The following is a 26994-nucleotide window of genomic DNA, read 5'->3' as shown; positions in this document are numbered from 1 at the left end:
AATGCCGAGACACAGAGCTGTTAAAACACGCGTAACTGAATTATTCAACCCTAACTATACTGCGCATGTCGGCATGATTCATAGATAATATGTGTGATAAAATTACATACTCTCCATTGCTATCCTTGATTTGAAAATACTGATTTATATCTTCACTACCCGATTTACAGATTTTCTGGGGTCCTTTGATTTTGACAAAGGAACCTTTAACATTGCTTTAACTTTTAATCCCACTTCCCATTCCTATTCCAATATGTCTATCTATGGCCTCATCCACTGTTGAGATCAGGCCACACTTAGGTTGGAGGAACAACACCTTATATTCTGTTTGGGTAGCCTCCAACCTGATGGCATGAACATTGATTTCTCAAAATTCCAGTAATGTCTGCCTCCCACACCCCCCTTCACCATTTCCGATCCCCTTGTCTCTCTCTCATGTCATCTCCTGCCCGTCCAACGCCTCCCTCTGGTGCTCCTTCCTTCCTCCCCCCCCCCCCCCTTTTTTTCCTTCCTACCATGGCCTTCTGTCTTTTTCACCAATCAACTTCCTAGCTCTTTGCTTCATCCCTCCCCCTCCAGGTTTCACCTATCACCTGCTGTTTATCTCTCCCCTCTCTCCACCTTTCGAATCTATTCCTCAGCTTTTTTTCTCCAGTCCTGTAGAAGGGTTTCGGCTGAAATGTCAGATCTACTCTTTTCCATAGATGCTGCCTGGCCTATTGAGTTCCTCCAGCATTTTGTGTGAGTTGCTTGGATTTCCAGCATCTGCAGATTTTCTCTTGTTTGTCATTGCTTTCATATCCACTTCCTGACTTGAGGAAGGTGACATTTCTTGATTCAGTTTGGTAGAATCCTGTGTTTTCTCTTATTTTTCAGGGGTAAGGATTCTGTGAAATATGTAAGATCTCTTATACATTCCTTAATCAAATTAAGTTATTGATGCATACTATTCTAATTTACCTGTGAATCCACAAGGTATTCAAAAATAGCAGTAATTCATGTACACAGTACAAAGAAATGTCAGATTTTGCATGTTAACATCATACAGTCTATTATGTTACTTCAGTTGTCTCTCCTCATGATTGTAGTCATGACTTTGTTTTTGTCTGATTCCTTCTCTTCCACTCTTCCCACATGATTTGACTGAACTGAACTTACTTATTTTCTGAGAGTTCTACACATCAGTATCTCAGCAGGAGTATAACCTGTGATGTAGTATTGTTCAGTTATTTATTGGTGCTGAACTGAGGCTGTGACCTGGTCCGGCTGCAGTGATGCCTGGCTCAGCGTCTGTCGTCCTGCGACATTTGCTCAGCTCTGCGATGACCTGAGGCTCTGGATGCTCTGGCTGCAATGATTCCTGGCTTTGTGTTTTTAATAAAACTTCAGTTCTGAATGTTATTTGCTTACTTTTATTGTTTGCACATTCTTTTTATCTTTCTGCGCGCTGAGTGTTTGATGGTCTTTTATTAATGGATTCTTTTGGGGTTTCTTTGTTTTGTAAAGAGACAAATCTCGATGTTCTATAATGTATTCATACTTTGATAATAAATGTTCTTTAAACTTTCGACTTTGAAAAATGTTTCCTGATCAGTGTCTCTTTATTAAACGTGAGTAGTCCTGTAATATTTGCTTTTTTTATGCTCCTTTGACAATGCCCACTGATTTTTCAGTCACAACTTGATGGTGGGTGGTTACTACCTTTTTTCTGCCCTCCAAATAGGGACAAATAGAAATGAGCAAATAGAAGTTACAAATCTGGGAACTTCTATATCTTTTCATAGAAGCTACAACATGCAGAATTGGATCACTTCAAAATACATTTTGTTGCAGTGCAGTACCCAGCCTGTTTCACCTCAATCTATTTTTAATTGGTATTCTATGAGTGCCTAGGAGTTATCAATTTTCTTAATAATATTAAAAGTAATTACAATCCAACCCTTAAAATGAGTCTTCGCTGAATTGGCTTTGCAATCTTGTCTATTATACCTAATGACTCTTCAAGATCTCTATCTAATCCCAGCCAATGAATACAATTACTGGTTATTTTCTTCAAACTCATCATAGCAAAATTTTCATTGAACAACTTCTAAATTTTGTCTTTCCTATACGCTTAGTTTAAAACTCTGTCCCCACTAACACAACTTTTTTTTTCTAAAAATAACATAACCTAGTGTCATGGCCTAAGTCGGAAATTTGCATTCTTTGGAAAGTTTTTGTACTGATTTCAGAACAATATATTTTTGTGCCAACTGTAACATGATCATCTTCTACTTCAAATATAAAAATTATGCTTTCACTCACGACAGTTGAGTTCTCATATGTTAATCTTCAAAAGCACCCTTATAATCACCCTTAATTACAAAATTTATATTCAATCATCCATGTTATATGTCTGATGCAGGTTTTATCAGTATTGCAGGCTTACTGCTATAGAAGCAAAAATTGATTACAAAGATTCAAGATTTGCAAACAAGAAGTCAGCCCAAAGGTTAATGGTGAAAACTTTTCACTCCAAAGACAATTCCCAATGCCTCCTTTTTAATTTGACTTTTGTTTCTCTGACTCTTCATCAATGTACATGGTGCACGCACATTTTTTTATTGATCATCATGCATTTTAACACTAATTACAGTTTCTGTTCTATAATTCAAAGCATCATGCACGTTTCAGCATATGTGTTGCTTCAAAGTACCGAAGATTCTCTCACTTCCCAGATACTTATACAAGTCATATGGCATTTGCTCCAATTCACTTTTTCATCTTCCTATAATAACTGGTGCTTGTTGTCAGTACTGTGGCAGATTTTCTGCAAAAATTTAATATTCTACTGTACAATGCCAAAGAAGATCTGATGTCAGCAACATCTTCTGATTTCTTCACCTTAATAATTTGTTCCACTGTTTTCTTTGATTTCAATCCATTTGCTTTTAGGCCGAAGATAAACTTTTTGTTTCTGTTTCTTGCCCACTTGCTTCTTTTGTCTTTCATGTTGTGTTTGTATGGTCACTTGAATGGTTTCTTCTTTGGTACTTGTGGCTAGCAATACATCATCATATTTATAGCAGCAGACACAAAATGTGGAGGAACTCAGCAGCACACACAAAATGCTGGAGGAACTCACCAGACCAGGCAGCATCCATAGAAAAAAATAAACAGTCGAAGTTTCGGCCCAAGACATTGACTGTTTATTATTTTCCATAGATGTTGCCTGGCCTGTTGCATTCCTCCAGCATTTTGTGTGTGTTGCTTTGGATTCTCTCCAGCATCTTCAGATTTAATTGTGTTTGCTACCATATTTATATTAATAATCATCTTCACCTGATAGTATCTCAGTCACTGTAGTCTTAAAGATTCAGGGTGATGATTTCACATCATGAAGTAGTTTTGTAAAGATCTTGAACATATATTGATTGTCAAGGATTGCTGGCAGATCTTAGCCGCATTCAATTAAGTTTACACATGCTACATTGGATAAACTTTGACTCCTGCCTTCTTTGAACATTGATATACTGATGTCAGCACTGGGCATCCCCAGTCATCAACTGCCTGGTCAATGTAGTTGAACAGTTTAGTCTGCCTAATGTTTTACTCTAATTTGTCTTGCCTAATCATTTCCTTGGAACTACCAGCTTGTCCTCGTGTAACTCCTTCTCCATTTCTTTCTTCATTGTATCTGAGGATTGAGGCTTGCAGTAGATTGGTTTAGCATCTAGCTTCATGCAGGTAGGGGTATTATGGCTTTACTCTATAGCGTGCCAATGTGTGATTTTGAAACATCCATGCTGAACACCTCTTTCCTGATTAACTTCTATTTTCTGAGCCAATTTTATTCCATTGATGTTTGTCAATTTGTGTAATCGGCTACAACATTTGTTCTGTTTGTTGATGGTTGTGACTCACTGAACATTTCATCTGGTGTAAGGTTTTCAATACTTTGCCTGAATAGGTTTTCAAGTTTGTTGTACTCCTCATCAGTGCCACTTAGTTGAAGTTACATAAACATGTAATCTTGCCAATCTGTTGTCAAATTGGGATTCAGGCAATGAGCACCCATCCATGTGTGTGATTTGAAGTCTGCCAGTGCTTTTGGTGGTTTTATTACACAACTACAATTTCTTTAACTGCTTTGGCTTTACTCTAGTGTACAGAGGATGTGTCTTTTTCCTGAACTGAAACAGTTTGCTACTTTAAATTGACAATGTCTTTCATACAATCGATAAGAGCAATTCACATCAGTCCCACTGCCATATTTTAGATCTGTGATGAAAGTAACTTAAATTTCTCACCAGTACAGTCAACTTGCTAAGATTGCTCATCTAGCTTTTCATACTGATTGTGTTCATCATTTTTTCCTGGCTCTTAGAGCCTTACTTCAATTTCTGTTTGGATTCTGCTTTGGAACCAAGCCTATGCCACTGTTCCATGACTTCAAACTGCCATTGTACTTGAAGTTTCCCTTATTTTTAAATGCTCTTGCACCACAACTTTTGGTGCCTATCTAAATATAACTTCAATGTTAGGAAGTTATAAGAAACCATTGGAAGAGATAAGTTCATTGTATTAGGGTATGGAGATGGAAATCTGAGTGGGGTGGCCTTCTGCTTTCTCTCCATGAGTTCCCAGGTCTAATTCTACTCTGCTACTCACTCACTATTTCTGACGTAACTGCTCCTTTTACAATCACTTTCTGTTTCAAAAGAGACTTCTTCCATAACAATATTTAGGAACTTTTACAGTATACTTGTGTTTTCAACTCTTTCTGTGTTCATCTTAAAGAATTGCCCTCTTGTCTCAGTGATCGGCGATCCTGATTATAAAGGGTAGATAGATAGATAGATAGATAGATACTTTATTCATCCCCATGGGGAAATTCAACTTTTTTCCAATGTCCCATACACTTGTTGTAGCAAAACTAATTACATACAATACTTAACTCAGTAAAAAAATATGATATGCATCTAAATCACTATCTCAAAAAGCATTAATAATAGCTTTTAAAAAGTTCTTAAGTCCTGGCGGTAGAATTGTAAAGCCTAATGGCATTGGGGAGTATTGACCTCTTCATCCTGTCTGAGGAGCATTGCATCGATAGTAACCTGTCGCTGAAACTGCTTCTCTGTCTCTGGATGGTGCTATGTAGAGGATGTTCAGAGTTATCCATAATTGACCGTAGCCTACTCAGCGCCCTTCGCTCAGCTACCGATGTTAAACTCTCCAGTACTTTGCCCACGACAGAGCCCGCCTTCCTTACCAGCTTATTAAGACATGAGGCGTCCCTCTTCTTTATGCTTCCTCCCCAACAATACATCCTGATGTACACAGTTAGTTAGGATACCTGGTTACATGATGCCATTGTGGATGACTTTTTTTACCCCGAACTGTTAGAATTTTCAGTTGAAAGCAACCAAAAGAGCAACAATGATTGATGAACACACTTGGGACTTATTAATATTCACATGATTTACCCATCTGTTCCTGGGTGGGACGTTATAGCTCAGTCGCCGGGGAAAATCACGATAACAAAAACATGGCTTGTGAAAAGATAATTCTAGAAAACATTAAAGGTTAGTAAGATAAATAGTTGAAACATGTTTTATATTATGTATTAGCTTTTACTCCCATAATTGCACATAAATTTCAATCTAGTCAGTAGATCTCACATTTGAAATACATCATTCACTTACATCATGCTGTTGTTCTCTGCTGGTAAAAATATATTTCTCTCCTTCAAGATAAAAAAAAACACCATCAATTTAAAAAGCAGTAGTTTCATTGCATTACTTTGGTGCACATTCATTATCTTTTACCTCTTTTTGTGTGCCACCGGTTAAATGTATCTGCACTGTTTTTTTGCCATAGCTCATTCCTTTAAGTAACGCTTTCACATGAAGGGGTGATAAACAGTGAGGAATATTCGAATATTCCTTTTTATCTCACTGATGAGCTTCACAATTAACTCATCTGTGACTGCCACCTATGAACATGATGCCCTCTCACAAATGCACATTTTTAGATCTCTAACAGGTGGTGGTAAGGTGAAGAATTATTACATTCAATAGTAATAACAGCTGTTCTAAACTGAGGCAAGCTAACAACATTCTTTCAGTTTGCATCATTTCACCACTGAGTAAGAGTCCCTTCCCAATCTTATGTTCTTTCTTTCTCCCCTTTCATCTGCACTGCAGTTCATTCAATGTATGTGATAATTGTGTGCTGAATGATTGCCATTTAGTGAACTTGCAATAATTGAGTGGGTGTTAATAATTTCTAATAAACATTTCTAATGCAAAATAATATTCAGGTCCAATATAAATGTTTTCCCTGTGCTTATTGAACACCAATTAACACAGCACACGCAAACAAAATCAAGATTTAGAATTCATACACTGTACTAATTTATTTAGTACAAATGAAAATTTAAAACAATAGGGAGACCAGTATTGAACAGAACAGGAGATTTTGGCAAAGGGATGATTTCTTGGTGAAATGCAGAATATGTGTGTTATGTGAAGTCCCTCCCAGGTGAGCAGGCACTGTCTGTAACAGCAGCTGACATGAGAAGGACTCTGCAGGGAGTCAACCCCTGTAAGGTGACCAGACCGAGGTCTCAGGGAGTGTGCACATCAGCTCACTGACGTCTTCACAGACATCTTCAACACTTCACTCAGCCTGGCTGCTGTCCCCACATGCTTCAAATCAGCCACAATAATCCCTGTACCAAAGAACTCTGCTCTTACAGAACAAAATAACTATCACCCAATGGCACTGATGCTATTCGTCATGAAGTACTTTGAATGGCTGATATTGGCATACTGCACAGTGTATCAGAAACTTCATTCCTGCCGTTTGGACACTTACCAATATGCTTACTGACAACCACTCTACGACAGATGTCATAGCATCTGTCATTCACCTGGCCCAGACACACCTAGAAAACAAGGCCACTTATGACTGGCAGATTGCCATTTCTGGATTTCATTTTGGCATTCAATGCTGTTGTCCCTCAGACCTTAGTGAACAAACTCTTACTGCTCAGCACTGTTCCCTCTGAACTGCATGGGTGCGCAGCAGTGCAGTAAATGAAATGCTCTCGTGGACAGAGCCTTTGCTGCCATTCAGCAGGGATTTTTTTTAATGCATAAGGTTTTATTAAAGTACTATGCAGTTTTCAGACCATGTGAAAATTTCCTGTTCAGAGCAATGGTTGGTCTGTGCAGCTGTAAAATATTTTAGAGGGTATGTTGCTCCTCAATCTAAATACACTCCTGTGCAACTGGGTATTGGATTTCCTAACAAACATACCTCAGATAGTCAGGATGCACGAACACTCCACCCTCCCCATAATTCTCAACATGGGTGCCCCCCAGGGCTGTGTGCTGACCCAATTGCTGTACACCCTGCTCACGCATGACTGCACGGCCAAACACCCAAATAATCATATTGTCAAGTTCACTGGTGACATGACAGTGGTGGCCTCATCACTAACAACAATGAAATCGTCCACAGCGAGGAGGTTAAACAGCATGAGTCTTGGTGCCAAGCAAATGACCTCTTCCTTAATGTCAAAAGGCAAAAGAGATGGTTATCAGCTTCAGGAGAACTCATACTACTCACAACCTCTTTAAAACTGCCTTGTGCATCATGGGCACCAACATATCCACCATCAAGAACATATACAGAGAGAAGTGGCAGAAAAAGGCCAGTAACATCATGAATGATCTCACACACTCTAACTCAACCTGAAAGTTAATCTTTAAGGAATTCTGCACAAGGACTCCCAAGTCACTTTGCGCCTCCAAATTTTGAATTTTCTGCCTGTTTATAAAATTGTTCACAATTTTATTCCTTCTACCACAGTTCTTTACCATGCATTTCCCTACACTGTATTCCATCTGTCACTTCTTTGTCCATTCTTCTAATCTGCCTAAGTCCTTCAGTGGCCTCCCTGCTTCATTAACACCACAGTGCCCCTCCATCTATCATATCATCCACAAACTTGCAAACAAGACCATCAAATCTGTCATCCAAATCATTGACATATGACGTAAAAAGAAGCAGTTCCAACACCAACTCCTGTGGAACACTACTAATCACTGGCAGCCAGCAAGAAAAGGCTCTCTTTATTCCTACTCTTAGTCTCCTGTCAGTCAGCCAATCTTCTATTCAAATTAGTGTCTTTTCTGTAATACCATGGGCTCTTATCTTGTTAAGTAGCCTCATGGTTGGCACCTTGTCATAGGCCTTCTGATAATCCAAGTACACAACATCCCCTAGTTCTCCATTGTCTACCTTGCTTAGTTCCTCAAAGATTTCCAACATAATTGTCAGGCAAAATTTCCTTTAAGGAAACTATGCTGACTTTGGCCTATTTTGTCAAATGCCTCCAATTATACTGAAGCCTTATCCTTAATAATCAATTTCAATATTTTCCTAACCACTGAGATCAGGTTAATTGGCCTATAATTTCCTTTCTTCTACCTCCCTCCCTTCTTGAAGAGTGGAGTAACATTTACAATTTTCTAGTCCTCCAGAACCATGTGTGAATCCAATGATTTTAGAATGATCATTACTCATGCCTCCACAATCTTTTCTGCTAACTCTTTCAGAACTCTGGCATGTAGTCCATCGACTCCAGGTGACTTATCTACCCTCATGCCTTTTAGGTTCCCAAGGACATTCTCTCTAGTAATAGCAACAACACTCACTTCTGCGCCCTGACACTCTCGAACTTCCAGCATACTACTAGTGTGTTCCACAGTAAAGACTGATGTAGAATACTTATTCACTTCATCTGCCATTTCCTTGTCCCCATTGCTACTTCTCCAGCTGTCCATTATCTACTCTTGCCTCTCTTCTGCTCTTTATATATCTGAAAAAATGTTGGTATCCTCTTTGATATTAGTGGTTAACTTACCTTCATATTTCACCTTTTTGCTTCTTATAACTTGCCTTCTGTTACTTTTTAAAAGCATCCCAATCCACTAACATATCACTAATTTTTGCTCTATCTTTTCCTTTTATGCTGGTTTTAACTTCCCTTGCCAACCATGGTTGCATCATCCTGCTTTTAAAATACTACTTCTTCTTTGAGATGTATTTAACCTGCACTTTCCAAATTGCACCCAAAACTCCAGCCATTGCCATTTTACCATCATCCCTGACCGTGTCTCCTTCCATTCAACTTTGTGCAGCTCCTTTCTCATGCCTCTGTAGTTCTCTTTACTCAAGTGTAATACTGATAAATTTGACATTAGCTTCTCCATCTCAAATTCCAGGGTGAAGTCTATAATATGATCACTGGTTCCTAAGTGTTCCTTTACCTTAAGCTCCCTAATTAAATTTAGTTCATTACACCACACCCAATCCAGAATAGCTTTTCCCCTAGTGGGCTTAACCACAAGTTGTTCTTAAAAAAAAACATCTCGTAGACATTCTACAAATTTTCTTTCTTGGAATCCAGCACCAACCTGATTTTCCCAATCTACCTGCATATTGCAAATCCCCATGACTATCATAACATTGCCTTTTTGACACTCGCACCACTCCTACTTTATCATTTCTTGTCAGCCACCTTATGTACAGGTACTCCTATGCCTGACATTAATTTTTAGATGTACAATATATCTATGTGTATAAGCTATATATGTATTTGTACTTACTGTGTTTTAGTATTATTGTGTTCTTTATCTTAGTGTGTTGTTTTTGAGATGCATCAGATCAGAGCAACAATTATTTTGTTCTCTTTAACTTGTGTACAGAAAATGACACTGAATACATTTATTTTGGGAATTAGTGGTAAAGCCAGCATTCTTTGCCTACTTCTAAGTACCTTTGGAATAATAGTGGATCACTTTCTTGAACCATGTAGTCCATATTTGAAGAGGATTTGCATTTTCAAAGTTCGAAGTAAATTTATTATCTCAGTATATGTATGTCAACAAATATGCACAACCTGCAGATTCATTTTCTTGCAGGCATACTAATAAATCCAATAACTATTATAGAATCAATGAAAGACCACACCAACAGCATGGTCAACCAGTGTGCAAAAGACAACAAACTGTGCAAATACAAAAAGAAAGAACAAAAATAAATAATAATAAATAAATAAGCAGTAAATATCAAAAACGTGAGATGAAGAGTTCTTGAATGTGAGTTCATAGGTTCTGGGAACAGTTCAGTGATGGGGCAAGTGAAGTTGAGTAAAGTTACCCCCTTTGATTTAAAAGCCTGATGGTTGAGGGGTAATAGCTGTTTCTGAACCTGGTGGTGTGAGTGCTGAGGCTCCTGTACCTTTTTTGCTGATGGCAGCAGTGGGAAGAGAGCATAGCCTGAGTGGTGGTTTCCCTGCTGATTGATGCTGCTTTCCTATGACAACACTGCATGTAGATGTGCTCAACGCTGGGGAGGGCTTTTCCCATGATGGGATGGGCAGTATACACTACTTTATGTAGGATTTCTGTTCAAGGGCATTGATGTTTCTGTTGCATTAAGACTGGGATGCAGCCAGTTAGTATACTCTTCAACGTTTATCTATGGAAGTTTGTTGAAGTTTTAGATGTCATGCTGAATATTCACAAACTTCTAAGGAAGTAGAGATGATGCCGTAGTTTGTTTGTAATTTCACTTACGTGCTGACCAGTCCTCTGAAACAATAACACCAAGAAATTTAAAGTTTCTGGTCATCCTCTCTGATCTCTTGATGAGGATTGGCTCATGGATCTCCGGTTTCTTCCTCCTGAAGTCAATAACCAGCTCCTTGGTCTTGCTGACATTGAATAAGAGGTTGTTGTTGTGGTACCATTCAGCAAGATTTATAATCTCCCTCATATATGCTGATTTGTCACCACCTTTGATTTGACCATTGACAGTGGTGTTGTCAGCAAACTTAAATATGGCCTTGGAGCTGTGCTTAGCCTCACTGTCATAAGTGTAAAGTGAGTAGAGCAGAGGGCTAAGTACACATACTGTGGTGCAGCTGTGCTGATGAAGATTGAGCTGGTGATGTTGTAGCCAATCTGAACTGAGTGGGGTCTGCAAGTGAGGAAATCGGAGATCTAATTGTACGTGGAGGTTACAAGGCCAAGATCTTGAAGCTTATTGATTAATTTGGAGAGGATGATGGTATTGAATACTAAGCTGTGATTGATAAAGTGCATCCTGACGTATGCATCTTGCCTGTCCAGATGCTCCAAGGTTGAGTAAAGAGTCAATGAAATGGCATCTGCTGTGGATCTAATATGCCAGTAGGCAAACTGGAGTGGATCCAAGTTGCTTCTCAGTTATGTTTCATCACCAGCCTCTCAAAACACATCATCACTGTGGATATAAGTGCTACTGGATGATAGTTAGGTCATCATGTTCTTCTTAGGCACCAGTATAATTGAAGCCTGCATAAAGCAGATAGTTAGCTTAGACTGCCAAAGCAAGAACTTAAACATGTCAGTGAACATTCTAGCCAGTTGATCAGCACAAGTCTTTAGTACTCATCCAGGTACCCATCAGGGCCAAATACTTCCCATGGGTTCACCATCCTAAAGGATGCTCTCACGTCAGACTGAGAGGCTTAAATCACAGGGACATTAGTGGCTATGGGAATTTGTGATTATTCTTCCGTGCTTTGACTGTCAAAGCAAGCATAGAAAGCGTTGAGTTCATTTGGAAGTGAAGCCCTGTTCTGTTGTCACTTATGTCATTTGATTTCACTTTGTAAGAAGTCATAGCATTCAATCCCTGCTACAGCTGTCGAGCATCCTTCATTGATCAAGTTTAGTCCAGAATTGCCACTTCACCCGTGAGATTGACTTTCTGGAGATTATACCTGGACCGCTTGTAACTTCCTTGGTTGCCAGAGTTGAATGCTTTGGATCTGGCACTCAGCAGACTGCAAATCTCATGTCTTATCCAGGGCTTCTGGTTGGGGAAGAATCTGATAGATTTTCCTAACATCTTTCAACCTTTTCAGGACACTCCAAAGTATTTTATACATAGCAAATCCATTCAGAATGTGGTCACTGTTGCAATTCAGTTTGCACATAGCAAGCTCCCATAAAAAACAAGGTGATAATAGCTTCAGTATATAAGATTGAGTGACTTTTTTTAGGTAGGACATGAGTGATACCTGCTCACTCCTTTCAAATACCGACAGAAATCATTTTTATCCATTTGAGAGAGCAGACAGAAGTTTGAACACATAAGTCTGACATCCCATCTAAAAGATTGTCCATCAAATCAACTCTGCCTCGGTATTGCACTTGAGTGATAGGTTGGATTGATGTGCTCAGGCGTTTGGAGAGGAGCTTGAATTCATGGATCTTTTTGAACAGACACCAGGCAGAAACTGATGTCAGAAAGAAGGAAGACTGCACCACAGTGATGATTGGATCTTTGTGAACAGCTTTCTTCAAGGATAGTGGCAAATGCCATTGTTTTGCTGTTATCTGCAAAATCCAAGACCTGAAATAACATGTTGTTGCAATTTAATTTACATTTTCAGACTCTAGTCTCTTTCTAGTGGTGCACTTGTATATTAAAATAATTTTTTGCTTGCTGTACTTTAACATGATTGCATTCATTTTGTGAAATTGGACCAGGACTTCAGACACTATTCAAATAGTGCCGATGTTATTTCTGGCAGAAATTGCAATAAGGTTGTGCAATCTACAATCTGTATTTTCAGCTCCTAGTAAAGCAAGGACCAAGTCACTCAGATAATTGACAAGAGGATGCTGTTAAAGTGTTATCACACTTTTGATCTGTGGCTGCCTGAGCTGGGACTGTTCCTTACATCAGAAAGATTATTGCTGGATCTCTTTGTGGTAAATACCCATAATCACAGCACTCAAGCGTATTGTGATCCTTACAGGTTTATGTGCCGTGGCTTTGTAATGGTGTAAGACCACTCAGTATGGGAGAGGATCAATGATAAGAATTCTGATGGAGAGGGTGTTGGTGGGGGCATGAAAGGTTTTGATCTTTGTCTGAAACATTAACTCTTCCTGTTTCTGCAGGTGCTGCCTGACCAGCTTAGTTTTTCCAGCATCTTCCATTTTCTTTCTTTACTCAAGTGCAGAGTAAGGTCTAGAATTAACTCAGACTCAAAATAAACAAGACAACACAAACAAAACCAAAATCCAAAGGCAAAATCATGAATGGTAGTATTAGAAATGGAACTCTTATGATTGAGCACTGGGTGCTCAGCATGAGGCCTTTAAGTACAGACTTTCCTTGAAGGAATGTGGCAGGCAATAATTGGTAGTGCTAGTCTTAAAGGGACAGAGGTAGCTAACCATACTCTGGGGAACTGGAGCGCCAAAACTTGGATGCCTACTGCTGCTCAGTCAGAAGCATGACAGAAGCCCCCTCCTATGGCTGGCTCCTGATGTCCCAGGACAATCAGAATGCTGCTGGTGAAAGCCCTCTATCAAAGTATGGTCCAGGATGTCCTGTGAAAGAATGCACCTTCTTTTCTGGGCCATATCCCTCCCAATCCATGAGGTACTACCTTCTATATTGAACAATGTGGGTGTCTAAAAGTCACCGGACTGTGTAGATGGGTTGTCTCCCAATAGTTCTGGAGGTGGAGGAGGCTTGGGAACCAGAGCCTAGGGGCCTGCGCTCAAGGGCTTGAGGTGCGATATGAGGAATGTGAAGTGAATCAACATAGAGATCAGGAGCTGGGGATGATAGGTAACTGGGTTGACACATCAAAGAATTTTGAACAGACTGATGTAACAAGGGGCCAGTTTTCTGGATTCAACCTGCATGGGGTAATTTCCAGTTGTGAACCAGACCCAAGGACTGAGAAGAAGTGCTGGTTCCTGTCTTCTGCAGCAGTTGGCCTGGTCTTGTTGTTCCTGAGAATTGGCCAACACCATCTCTCTCACCTTAAACCAGTTCTGGTGATATCTCTGGACAGTTGGTCCACTGATGGAACCCCCACCCTCAACTCCGCTTCTTGTTCTGGGAATAGTGGAAGAGAATACTGAAATTGGCGTCTGAAAGGTGAATGCTGAAGTGTGTTGTGTGCAAGCACGGCACAGATCAGGTTGTCATTCCAGGTGGTAGGATTCCCTGAGACTAGACATCTGAGCTGCTGGTTGATCTTCTCCGTTTGCCCATTGGTTTGTGGATGAAACTCAGAGGACAGACTGGCAGAGGTCCCAATGAGCTCTCAAAAGGTCTTCCAAAGCCTAGAGGCAAATTATGGGCCGTGATTAGAGATGATGACCTGTGAATCCTGAAGACATGCTGTAACATGAGCTTGGCAGTCTCTGAAGCTGATGGTAATTTGGGAAGGGGTACGAAATGGCAGGCCTTGGAGAATCAGTTTACAACACCGTGATTACTGTATTATTTCAAGATGCTGGAAGACCAGTGACAAAGTCCATAGAAAAATGAGACTACGGGCAAGGAGGTATGAGGAGAGTCTAAAGCAGACCCTGAGGCTGTACTCAGGGTTTTGTATTTCGTGCACAGACATCACATGCAAAGACATATTGCTGGACATCTTTAGTCATACCTGGCCACCAGTAACGTCTTTTGACAAACTCTAGGGTGTGAGCCATCACTGGATGCCTCAGAGTGTCAAAGAATGTCTCCTGTTAAGCTCCTTCAAATGAATAGGTTCGGGAACAAAGATACCTCTGGAAGGACCATTACCCGGGGCTGCCCCATTTCCTCTTGTGATCATTGCTGTATCAAGTCTATGTTCCAGGGTATGGGTGCCACCACTCCAAAGCTAGGAATTATAGCTGAAGAGTTCTCTTTCCCATTAAATATTTCTAACTGTCGAGAGAAGGCATCTTTTTTGTTGTTTTTTGATCCTGGCCAGTAAATAATAAGGATGTTGAACCTATTAAAGAATAGTGACCAATACACTTGCCTGAAATTCAGCCTCTTTGCATCCCGGATGTAGGCAAGGCTCTTGTAGTCACTCCATAACACAGATGGATGTTTGGACCCTTCCATCACTGGATCCACTCCTCCAGTGCCAGTTTAATGGCCAACAATCCCCGGTTCCCGATGTCATTGTTTGCCTTCATGGGAGAAAGACGTCTTGAATAGCAGATACAGGGATGCAGTTTGTGGTCCAAGGCAGGTTGTTGGGACAAGGTGACCCATGTTGGACACGGTGACCTCCACCACAACAGTGGCAGCTAACCATACCCTGGGAAATTGGAACACCGAAAACTTGGGTGCCTACTGCTGTTATGTCAGGACCACGACATGTATAAGTCTAACCTGCAGGGCAAGTCTCACCATTTTACACGGCCTTATTACTTAACGTGCTGATATCTGTCTCCTTTATGCTATTTCTACGCATCCTATTATAGGCATTCCTTTTGTTCTGCAAATCCTTTTAACAGGTTCTGTCTTCATGGAGTGGAACTTGAACATATAAATCTTTTTGAACAGATACTATACAGAATTTGATATTGGAAAGAAGGAAGAGGCACCACAAGGAAGGGGGAAAGTAGCTGAGTTAAGTTAAAGGTGAACAAAGCATCTTAGCACACCAAATTAGAGTGTAATCCAACTTTCAGGCAGAGGGATTTTGTCAGAATAGAGTGAGAAAAATTACTCATGAGAGTCTGTCACCATATGATAAAAGGTAAGACAAAATAAGATAAAAATAAGATAAAAGGACATTAGTAAAATAAATAGAGAAGGAAATGTGGAGATTGTTACACAATGATTTGTCGTGAACTTGAAATGTCAGAGTGTGGTTGAAGTGGATGTGAAAGAAACTTTCAGGAAAGGGAACTTGATAACTATATATTAAAGAAAATATGCTGGCAATAGAAAAGAGGAGAGGAATGAGATTAATTAGATCTTTCAAAGAACTAGCAGATGCTTATTGGGGTGAATAGATGTATTGTTTTCTAACATTATGTATTTGGAAGACATCATGATGCTTGTCTGTCCTGTGTGCACAATGTCTGCCCTCAACCTTGTGCTATGGAGTTTTGAACTTAATGGACACACTTAGGTCTCAACAGATGCTATCAATTTCCCAAGCAAGCCATGAAGGCTTTAGTACAAATTTAGTTCAATGGCCTGTTAAACCAACCCCCGGTCATGATGTTGTTACGCCATGTGATAATTACAAGCCAATGTGTGATAACATCTCCCTTTAAAAAAAATTGTACTTATTGGAGCATATAAGTGGTAAATGAGCCCTCAAATTACAGAAATATTTTGATAACACAATGCCTGGCACACTAGCTGCTTCGTTATGGCTTTATGACTATTATTTAATTTTTTGAACTAATGGATGATAAAATTCAACCTCAAGTTAATAAAGGTGATAAGACAGCTTTTTAAAAAAACAATTTATGTTCTTTAGTCAAGTATTTCTGACATAAGTTTTAATAAAGTGTTAATAAAGTGACCAAGAAGACCTGGGTTAAGATGTTAAAAGGGTTATTGCAGTAACCATCTGCTTTTCAATTTGTCAACACTGATGTTTGGTCCAGCTGTTTTCCTGGTTTAAGTCAAATTCTGTATTTCAGAAAACACAGCAGTTTTCACAGATTGACAAAAGTAATGGATTTTTAAGTAGAATAAGGCTGATATCAAATCTCAGAAATAGTTTTTCATTGATTGGATATCATGGTGGCATATGCTGAGGTCAACGGAGATAAAAATTTGATGAGATTTTGGTCTTATAAGATTATTATAAGTATAAAGCGGAGAGGGTTGATTTCAACATGGAGTAGGGTTCAAGATAATGGAATGGCAAGGAGTCCACTTTACCTTGGCCATTTAAAGATGGAAGTTAATTTGCTATTGTCTGCTGATTGAGCTAAACTATGAGATTAAATTCAAACAATATAAGATAGAAAACAGGACTGAGAAAACTGCCTACATGACTAGATTTGAAGATGAAAATCAGAATTGTATCTACTATCACTGAAATATGAAATGATTGTTGTTGATTTTCAGTAACAGTACAATGCAAATACATACAAATGTATAAAGTAGAAAACAAATAACTATTACAAAATAAAGAATATTGAGGTAGTGTTAATGGGTTCATGGACAGTTCATGAATCTGATCGTGGAGGGGAAGAAGCTATTCTTAAGTCACAAGTGTGGGTCTCCTCCCTATTGGTTGTAATGAGAATAGAGCATGTGAGGGTCCTTACTGGCTTCTCGTGACTCTGCTTGTAAAGATGTCCTCAATGGTGGGGAGTGTTGCTCTTGTGATGGAGCTGGCTGAGTATACAACCCTCTGCAGCCTCTTGCAATCCTATACTCCATACCAGGCTTTGATGCAACATCAGAATGCTGCCCACCATATATCTCTGGAAATCTGTAAATTTGTTACAAATTTATAATGAAGTGGAGCCAATTGTATGGCTTCTTCATTGTCTCAATATCTCGGGCCTAGCATAGATCCTCTGAGTTAGATTCATAGGTTAATTTATTGTTAAAGTATGCATATATAATACAATTCTGATATTTGTCTTCTCCAGATAGCCATGAAATATAGAAAAGCCATGGAGTCCTTGAAAGAAAAGATATCATCCCCTCCCCACAGAAAAAGGAAAAAGAAACGTAACTTGCAAACCCCAAACTCCCACCCCCTCCCTCACACAAAAAGACTAACAGGTTGTCCACACAAAAAACTAAAATACAAAAAAAAACTCCCCCAAAAAAACAGTGATGACAGCACCAAACCTCCAACCCCCTCTCCCACACATAAAATCCAATAGATCGCCCACATAGAAAACACAAGAACGTCAGACCCCAAATCCCCAATCCGTCCCTCTCACAAAAACCAACACATTGTCCACCAACCCACCAATCAGCACCAAGAAACAAAACACAGAAAACTGAAGGAGAGCAATGTAAACTACAGCCCAATAATCACATAAATCTCAGAATTTTGAAAACATCTTCCTACCAGAACTGAGGGGAGTGGCCACTCGAACTCAGCCCTTCCGTGAAGAGCGACCACAGCACTGCCGACTTGTTGCCTTCCACAGCTGTTTACCATTTACGTTAACGATTTGGATGAAGGCATAGAAAATAACATCAGCAAATTTGCTGATGATACTAAGCTGGGTGGCAGTGTGACATGTGATGAGGATGTTAGGAGAATTCAGGGTGACTTGGATAGGCTGGGTGAGTGGGCAGATATTTGGCAGATGGCGTTTAATGTGAATAAGTGTGAGGTTATCCACTTTGGGAGTAAGAACAGGAAGGCAGATTATTATCTGAATGGTGTAGAGTTGGGTAAGGGAGAAATACAAAGAGATCTCGGAGTCCTTGTTCATCAGTCACTGAAGGTGAGTGAGCAAGTGCAGCAGGCAGTGAAGAAGGCTAATGGAATGTTGGCCTTTATTACAAAGGGAATTGAGAACAAGAGCAAGGAAATCCTCTTGCATTTGTACAGAGCCCTGGTGAGACCACACCTGGAGTATTGTGTACAGTTTTGGTCTCCAGGTTTAAGGAAGGACATCCTGGCTGTAGAGGAAGTGCAGCGTAGATTCACGAGGTTAATTCCTGGGATGTCTGGACTGTCTTACGCAGAGAGGTTAGAGAGACTGGGCTTGTACATGCTGGAATTAAGGAGATTGAGAGGGGATCTGATTGAAACATATAAGATTATTAAGGGATTGGACAAGATAGAGGCAGGAAATATGTTCCAGATGCTGGGAGAGTCCAGTACCAGAGGGCATGGTTTGAGAATAAGGGGTAGGTCATTTAGGACAGAGTTAAGGAAAAACCTCTTCTCCCAGAGAGTTGTGGGGGTCTGGAATGCACTGCCTCCGAAGGTAGTGGAGGCCAATTCTCTGGATGCTTTCAAGAAGGAGCTAGATAGGTATCTTATGGATAGGGGAATCAAGGGATATGGGGACAAGGCAGGAACCGGGTATTGATAGGAATTGATCAGCCATGATCTCAAAATGGCGGTGCAGGCTCGAAGGGCCGAATGGTCTACTTCTGCACCTATTGTCTATTGAATGCTGCCAACTGAGCTAACAACCGTCGTCAATCCGTGGCCTTCATGAAGCGTGACCACTGACTTCATCCACATTCACCTCGATGCTTCAATCTTCCTCAGTGCTTTGAAATGGAGTCGATCATGTCCCTGCGCCACTTCTCTGGTTTTCTGCACGAGACAGCCCGCCCTCTCTGGGGACAACAGAGTGCCAGGTCACACAATCAAACTCAAAACTGCACATCACAGGCTCCAAAAGTCTCCAAAACACAATCAAGACAAAAGGCTTAGAAAAAGTGAATTCATTGAAGAGATTGCCTACCTGAAAGATGTTGCCTGAGGATTTATTGTTCGCTGGTGCCATCTTGACTGGACGCTTCCTGACCTGCTGAGAGTCAAGCCTAGAAACTTGAAGCTGCTCACTCTTTCCACAGCTGACCCCTAGATGAGGACTGATATGTGTTCACACAACGTCCCCATCCTGAAGTTCACAACCAATGCCTTGTACTTGCTGATGTTGTGTGTGTAGCTGCTGTTCTGGCACCACTTAACCAACCGATCCATCTCACTGTATGCCTCTTCATCGCCATCTGAAATTCTACCAATAACAATGATGTCACTAGTGAAATTATAGATGGTGTTTGAACTGCACTTTGTTTTACAATCATGAGTATAGAGGGAGCAAGAAGTGAGTTAAACATGCATCCTTGACATGAACCTAGGTTGATGGTCAGCCAAGAGGAGATATTATTACTGATCCTCACCAACTATGGTCTCGCAATAAGGAAGTTGAGAGTACATTTGCAGAAGGTGATACAGAGGGCCAGATTTTGAAGCATGATTATTAATAGTAAGTAAACAATGGTGCTAAACACTGACCTGAAGTGGATAAGTAGTAGCCTGATAAGAGTAATGTGCTTTTCTAGGTGCTCCAAAGCTGAGGGATGAGATAGTATACACTATAGATTAGTTACAGCCATGGGCAAATTGCAGTGTGTCCAGGTCCTTGCTCAGGCAGGATTTAATTCTCACCATAACCAACTTTGGGCAGCATGGCAGCACTGTGGGTCACTTACCAGCAAAGATAGAGAGGTCCGTTGAAGTCTGATGGTACTATTTTAACAGTATTTATTGATAAAAATGCACAAAAACAATATCAATGCAACCATACAGATAATATACGTCATCAATACTAAATCTAAAAGCATGGGTATAATAATAATCAATAAGAAATAGCTCTATCATTGTCTAGGGGATAATGTATTGTCCGATGGAAATATAAAAGTCACTCAAGTTCATTCAAGCTGCAGCTTTTGGTTGGAGAGAGAGACGAGGTTTTTAGAACTTGCCCGGTTTTCCGTTTTATGATGTCGATCCTTCGAAATGGCGTCGGTGGTGATCTCTTCCTTAGCTAAGCCACCTTCCGTGGTAGGGCCTCAATCCCGGGGCAACGGGAAAGGACACACGTGGGCCCTCCACCGGCTATTGCTATTAAACGCTGTCACGGAACTCCTAGCATTTCTTCTGGTGCGTGTGGGGGCTGTTCCCACAGACCCTCTTTTATCCCCACTCACGGGGTCTCAAATGTCAATCAGGGTGGAATGATGCCATCCCCCAACCAGCCCACTTTGCCTGAGGGCTTCCACGAAGCACAGTATTTTAATACACAATTCCGTCTCCAAGAGACAATGGCTGTTTTCCGTAGCTTTGTATCACCGCGGGGCAAAACATTCCAAACATCTCTCTCTCATTTCCTGGGTCTCCTGACCTGAATTAATAGCGATCATGCAATTCTCAAAATGGAGGGGGCTACAGGCGTAACACCCCCTTTCTTCAACGCGTTTTTTACCATCAGAAAAAAGCAAAGTAATACAGAGTCTTACAGGATTTTAGAATCTAACACAATACAAAAGTTTTTTTTTCCACTACAGAGTAATACAGTTATACATTCAATTCAGCATATAGATAGTTACCGATTACATTGTCACTTCCTTTAATATCTTAACATCTTGTACCTTACTAAAATCTTGTAGCATCAGACTCCAATTTAATAACCACCTATATTTTAGTTCTTATTTTTCTTTAGCAAACAGAACTAATGAGTTGTGATCTTAGCTTACGTGTATACTACAAAAGTTCATGCAAATACTAATCTTTATGTTACTTTCCAACTTAACAGGCAGGCTTCCATAGGGGTTGTCTTTTATTATTCACTTGCTTTGTCGAAATCCCTTAAAACCGGTTTCTGCTATTTAAAAATGACGTCCCCATTAACCCTTGCCTCTTTTCTGGTTAATTCCCACGTGGGGAGCTTGTGCACCCTGACGAAATAGGTTTTCGTCCGCTCCTTCCATAGGAGTTATTTTATCAACAATGTGTCCCATACTTAGACCATCTTCTGAATTTCCACCCAATTCTTTAATTTTACGCAAGTTGCTAGTTTTCTCTTCAGGACCCTTCAGGCTATTAGTTTTCAGTTCAAACTCTTTGTTCAAACAGCATTTCAAATTCTGCCTTTTCACCCCACACTCTGGAATAACAATAGCGTGTGGGGCCCTGTTACCTTCCAACTCAACCTGTAATTGATTCATAGGCTTTGTGGTACCACACCATTGGCTCTGTAGCCTGGTGGCTGCCTTTGATATCAGTCCAGCCTTTAAATTTTCTTCATTCAATTTGGGAAATACATATTTCCCTTTTCCTTCAATAATAATATTCATCTCCCCACTAACTTTTAACACACCTTCGAGCACAAACACCTGGGAACTCTCACTTCCCACTATTACCAAGGTTAATCCTTTCTTCACTGAACCAAGTCTATCTGACCCACAGGGACTGCATTCCTTTTTAACTGAATCAAATACCTCAGACTTTTTCTGAGCTCCATTACTAGGTTCAGTACCACGTGCATCCACATCTTGGACACACTCAAACGGGACATTTGCCTCTTCCAGGCTTTCAATACCCGTACCCGGTCCAAATTCTAAATTCCCCTGATTCTCCCAGCTACTCTCTGGGCAACTCCCTTCCGGAGTAAACTCAACCCCGCGGGCTGAAACAACCTCATCTGCCAACCCAGCAGACTTCTTCAAGGTAATGGCATCCTTTTCATCTAGGACTGCCCTCATTTCATTATCGGGAACACCTTTAGAATTTTCAACTTCTTCAAACAGTTCTGCCAAACCAGATAGATCATCCATGTCCAACTCTGGACCTTTTAACAGCTCTATCTGTTTCTCATCTTTATTTTGTGCCTCTAGAACTTTTCTCCTCGCTAAGGGAAGGTCTACCCCCTCTCCCTTACTCTCTTTCACTTTCCTATTCTCCGTTTTCCCACCCTCCTGGTACAGGGTCGGTAAAAACGTCTCGGCCAAATCGATACTGGCCTGATTTAAACTGCTCTCTGTCTCAGCTGCCTTTCTCGACATGCTGCGAGTGACCGCGCATGTGGGATAGATCTTGGAATCTAGGGGCGGAGCCTCAACACCCACCGGCTGTCTTGTCAGCGTCATTGCTGCCCAAACCTTACCACCGGCTAAATCATTACCCAGAAGGACGTCCGCGTCAGTTCTCGGGAATTCTGATCGCACCCCCGTTTCAACTGGTCCAGAGACTAGCTCACAATTCATAATGACCCTATGCAAGTGCACCATTTCCGTCCCTTTTCCTATTCCTTTCATAGCTACCATTCCCGTCTTGCGACCAAAATCTAGTACCTTACTGCTGATCAATGATAGTTCAGCCCCCGTGTCTCTCCAGATCCGTACTGGAACTGGTGTGTCTCCCTCCCTCACAAACACGGTTCCGTGTGACAGACAAGTCTCAGACCCTTCTCGTACTCTGTCTACCCGGGGCTCTCTTGTCGATTTACTGATTACCAAGGCACATCCGATAGGGACTGCTGCTTTCCCTTTTCCTGTCTCCTTCCTTGGAGCAAAGCACCTAGATGCAATATGTCCCCCCTTTCCACAATTAAAACAGGTCAAGCCCGGAAATCTCTGGCCGTCTTGCCTTTCCCCCTCAATCTTACCACTAGCTCCCAGCAGGATCTCTGCCTCAGCCGGCGGGCTTTCTCAATCGTGCCCACGGTCTCTCTGGGAACTTTTATTCGAGGAAAACTTTGTCTTGTGGGTTAGGGCATATTCATCTGCAAACCTAGCAAATTCTGAGATGGACTTATTTGGCTTCTCATTCAAATGCATCTGGATATCCTCCGAAACACAACCTTTAAATTCCTCAATCAGAATTAACTCCCTGAGACGCCAAAAATCCTCTTCCACTATCTCTGCTGTGCACCAACGGTCCAAGAGCACACCCTTCTCATAGGCAAACTCGGTATACGTCTGATTCCACCCTTTCTTTAAATTTCTGAACTTTTGTCTATACGCTTCAGGTACCAATTCATAACTCCGGAGAATGGCTGCTTTTACTTTGTCATAACTCTCCGCCTCTTCCTCCTCCATGGACAACGTCGTATACGCTCGTTGTGCCTTCCCTTTTAACACACATTGTAACAACGCCACCCACTGCTCTTTGGGCCACTTCTGATTCACTGCCACCTTCTCAAAAAGCAAGAAATAACTATCAACATCCGTCTCCTCGAACGGAGGTACTAACCAAAACTCCCGACTAACATTAAACCGCTCCTCTCGGTCTGACCCTTGATCTCTTCGCTCTTGCCTGAACTTCTCCATCTCCAAGTCATGTTTCCTTTGTTTCTCTGCCTCCCTCTCCTTCTCGGCCCTTTCCTGCTCTCTCTCAGCTCTTTCTTTCTCCTTCTCAGCTGTTTCCTTTTCTTTTTCAGCTGCTTCCAGCTGTTTTAACTGAATTTCATGCTCTCTTTGCGTCTCAGCTTGGTCCTGCTCTCTTTTCACCTCTAACTCCTTTAGCTGGAGCTCGTGCTCCCATTGCTTCTCAGCTCTTGCTCTCTCCTTCTCAGCTGCTTCCAGCTGCTTTAATTTAATTTCATGTTCCAACCTTAATTTCTCCAACTCTAACTGAGCCGTCCCACTAGCTGGTACCTTCTCAGGGATATTTTCCAATACTTCAGCTGCAAACACATTCTTCTCAATATAATACTGAGTTATGGCCCTTCGCACCTCCCACTTTTTCATTGACAACCTCACCTCTGCAAGGTTTAACCCCTTCGCCATATTTATTAAGTCTGATTTAGTGGCCGCCTCTAGCGCCTCTAGAGTTGGGTTTTCTATAAATTCATCCACGTCCATCTTTGCTGGTTTCCCGTCTGGCTACCTGCGTAACCAGATCCAAGTTTGGACTTACAAGCCCGATTCACTGGCCTCCCAATTTGTTGTCAAATCCCGGACGAGCCCCCAACTGTTACGTACCCCGTAACTGGGTCTCTTACCAGCAAAGATAGAGAGGTCCGTTGAAGTTTGATGGTACTATTTTTAACAGTATTTATTGATAAAAATGCACAAAAACAATATCAATGCAACCATACAGATAATATATGTCGTCAATACTAAATCTAAAAGCGCGGGTATAATAATAATCAATAAGAAATAGCTCTATCGTTGTCTAGGGGGATAATGTATTGTCTGATGGAAATATAAAAGTCACTCAAGTTCATTCAGGCTGCAGCTTTTGGTTGGAGAGAGAGACGAGGTTTTTAGAACTTGCCCGGTTTTCCGTTTTATGATGTCGATCCTTCGAAATGGCGTTGGTGGTGATCTCTTCCTTAGCTAAGCCGCCTTCCGTGGTAGGGCCTCAATCCCGGGGCAACGGGAAAGGACACACGTGGGCCCTCCATCGGCTATTGCTATTAAACACTGTCACGGAACTCCTAGCGTTTCTCCTGGTGTGTGTGAGGGGCTGTTCCCACAGACCCTCTTTTATCCCCACTCACGGGGTCTCAAATGTCAATCAGGGTGGAATGATGCCATCCCCCAACCAGCTCACTTTGCCTGAGGGCTTCCACAAAGCACAGTATTTTAATACACAATTCCGTCTCCAAGAGACAATGGCCGTTTTCCGTAGCTTTGTATCGCTGCGGGGCTAAACATTCCAAACGTCTCTCTCTCATTTCCTGGGTCTCCTGACCTGAATTAATAGCGATCTTGTGATTCTCAAAAAGGAGGGGGCTACAGGCGTAACAGCGCAACACTATTACAGCTCGGGGCATTCTGCAGTTTGGAGTCTATTTCTGGTGCCATTCTGTAAGGGGCCTCTGCACATTCTCCTTGTTGAATTTGTGGGTTTTCCCTGGGTGCTCCAGTTTCCTCCCACAGTCTAACAATGTACCGGTGGATTAATTGGTCATTGTAGATTGCCCTGAGATTAAATTAGGTTGCTGGGGCCATGTGGTTTGTAGAGCCGGAAAGGCCTACTCTGCATTGTATGGGCTAAATAAATAAAACAATAAAAACCTCTCGAAGAACTTCATTGCAGCAGATGTTGTGCTATTTAGTAATAGTCATTGAGGCATCCCACCCTGAGCTTTTTAGGTATTGAAATAATTGCTGACTTTTTGAAGCAGATGTGAAACTCAGACTGCAGCAGTTAGAGGTTGAAGATGTTCCTGAATACTCCATCCAGTTGGTAGGCACAGGTATTCAGTACCTGGACAGGTATGTTGTGGCCTGATATCTTAGAAGGATTCTGACATCGTGTTAAACTCATTGGAGAGAAACTTCACTGCTATTAATGCTGTTAGGTTTTGCCTTAAAAGAAGTAATGGCCTGCAAAGCCTACCACAGCTGCCATGCATCTGATTCTGTCTCTAGTTTAATTCAGAACTGCCCTTTTATTTTCACAATGGCCTTTCAAAGGTCATATCTGGACTTCTTGCTGGATTCTGGATCACTGCTCTTGAATGTCACAGATCTGTCCCTCAGCAGAAACTGAATCCCTTAATTCATCCAGGGTTTGGGAACACTTAATATGTTCTCGAAAGCATACACTTGTCCACACAGGTCAGTGCCAGCTGTGGCATATTCATTCAGATCTGAAGATAAATCCTTGAATATGGTCCAGACCACTGAATCAAATCAGTCCTGTAAACACTGCTCCACTTCTCTAGATCATATCTTCACTGTCTTCACCACTGATACTGCATTCCGCAGTTTATTTGTGGGGAGTAAACATAGAGCCAGATGATCAAGTTTTCCAAAATAATGAGTAAGGCAAAGGGAGGAGGTGTGTGTTTTATGGTGCTCCAATGTGGCAGTTATATCGAACTTGTGTTCCCCTGACTTGGAACACTTAATGATCAAATGCTGCCATCCATTCTATGTGCTTTTGGAGTTCTCATCCATTATCCTGACAGCAGCTTATATACCACCAGTGGCCACCTATGAACATGCCTTTGCAACATTGCATGATGTTGTCTGCAGACAAGAAACATCCCATCCTGATGCATTTCAGATTATAGTCAGAGACTTCAACAAGGCTTGTTTGAAGAAAATGCTGCCTAATTACCACCAGTATATAACCTGTAGCACCGGAGGTCCCAACACATACTATACTAAGATAAGGAATGCCTATGTTACATGCCCAGACCACGTTTTGATAAATCTGTGGTTGGAGAAGGTAAGGGAAGTTGTCCTTCTCTTACCTGCATATAGGCTGAGGCTAACGAACAATGCTCCAGAGATTAAGACAACTAAGAGGAGGTCATGGGAGGCAGAGGAACAGTTACAGGATTGCTTTGAGTCAGTGGACTGGTCCATGTTTAAGCACTCAGAGATCTGAATGAATACACCATGGTTGTAATGGACTTCATTAATATAGCTGAATGTGTTCCCACTGAATCATTCAGAGTCTTCCCCAATCAGAAGCCCTGGATGAACCATGAGATCTGCTGGAGGGCCAGACCAGACACATTCAAGTCTGGAGACCAGGAAAGCTACAAGAGGTACAGGTATGATCTCTGGAAAGCCATCTCATGGGTGAAGTGGAGATTGCAGACCAAACTTGACTCAATGAGGGATGCTCGACAGCTGTGGCAGGGCTTAAGTGATACCACCTCCTACCAAGTTAAATCAAGTGACATGGGAGAAAGCAGGGCTTCGATTCCA

The sequence above is a fragment of the Hemitrygon akajei genome, chromosome 7 (genome assembly GCF_048418815.1).
Source record: "Hemitrygon akajei chromosome 7, sHemAka1.3, whole genome shotgun sequence".
NCBI lineage: Eukaryota > Metazoa > Chordata > Chondrichthyes > Myliobatiformes > Dasyatidae > Hemitrygon > Hemitrygon akajei.
Note: the sequence above shows the minus strand (reverse complement) of the source record.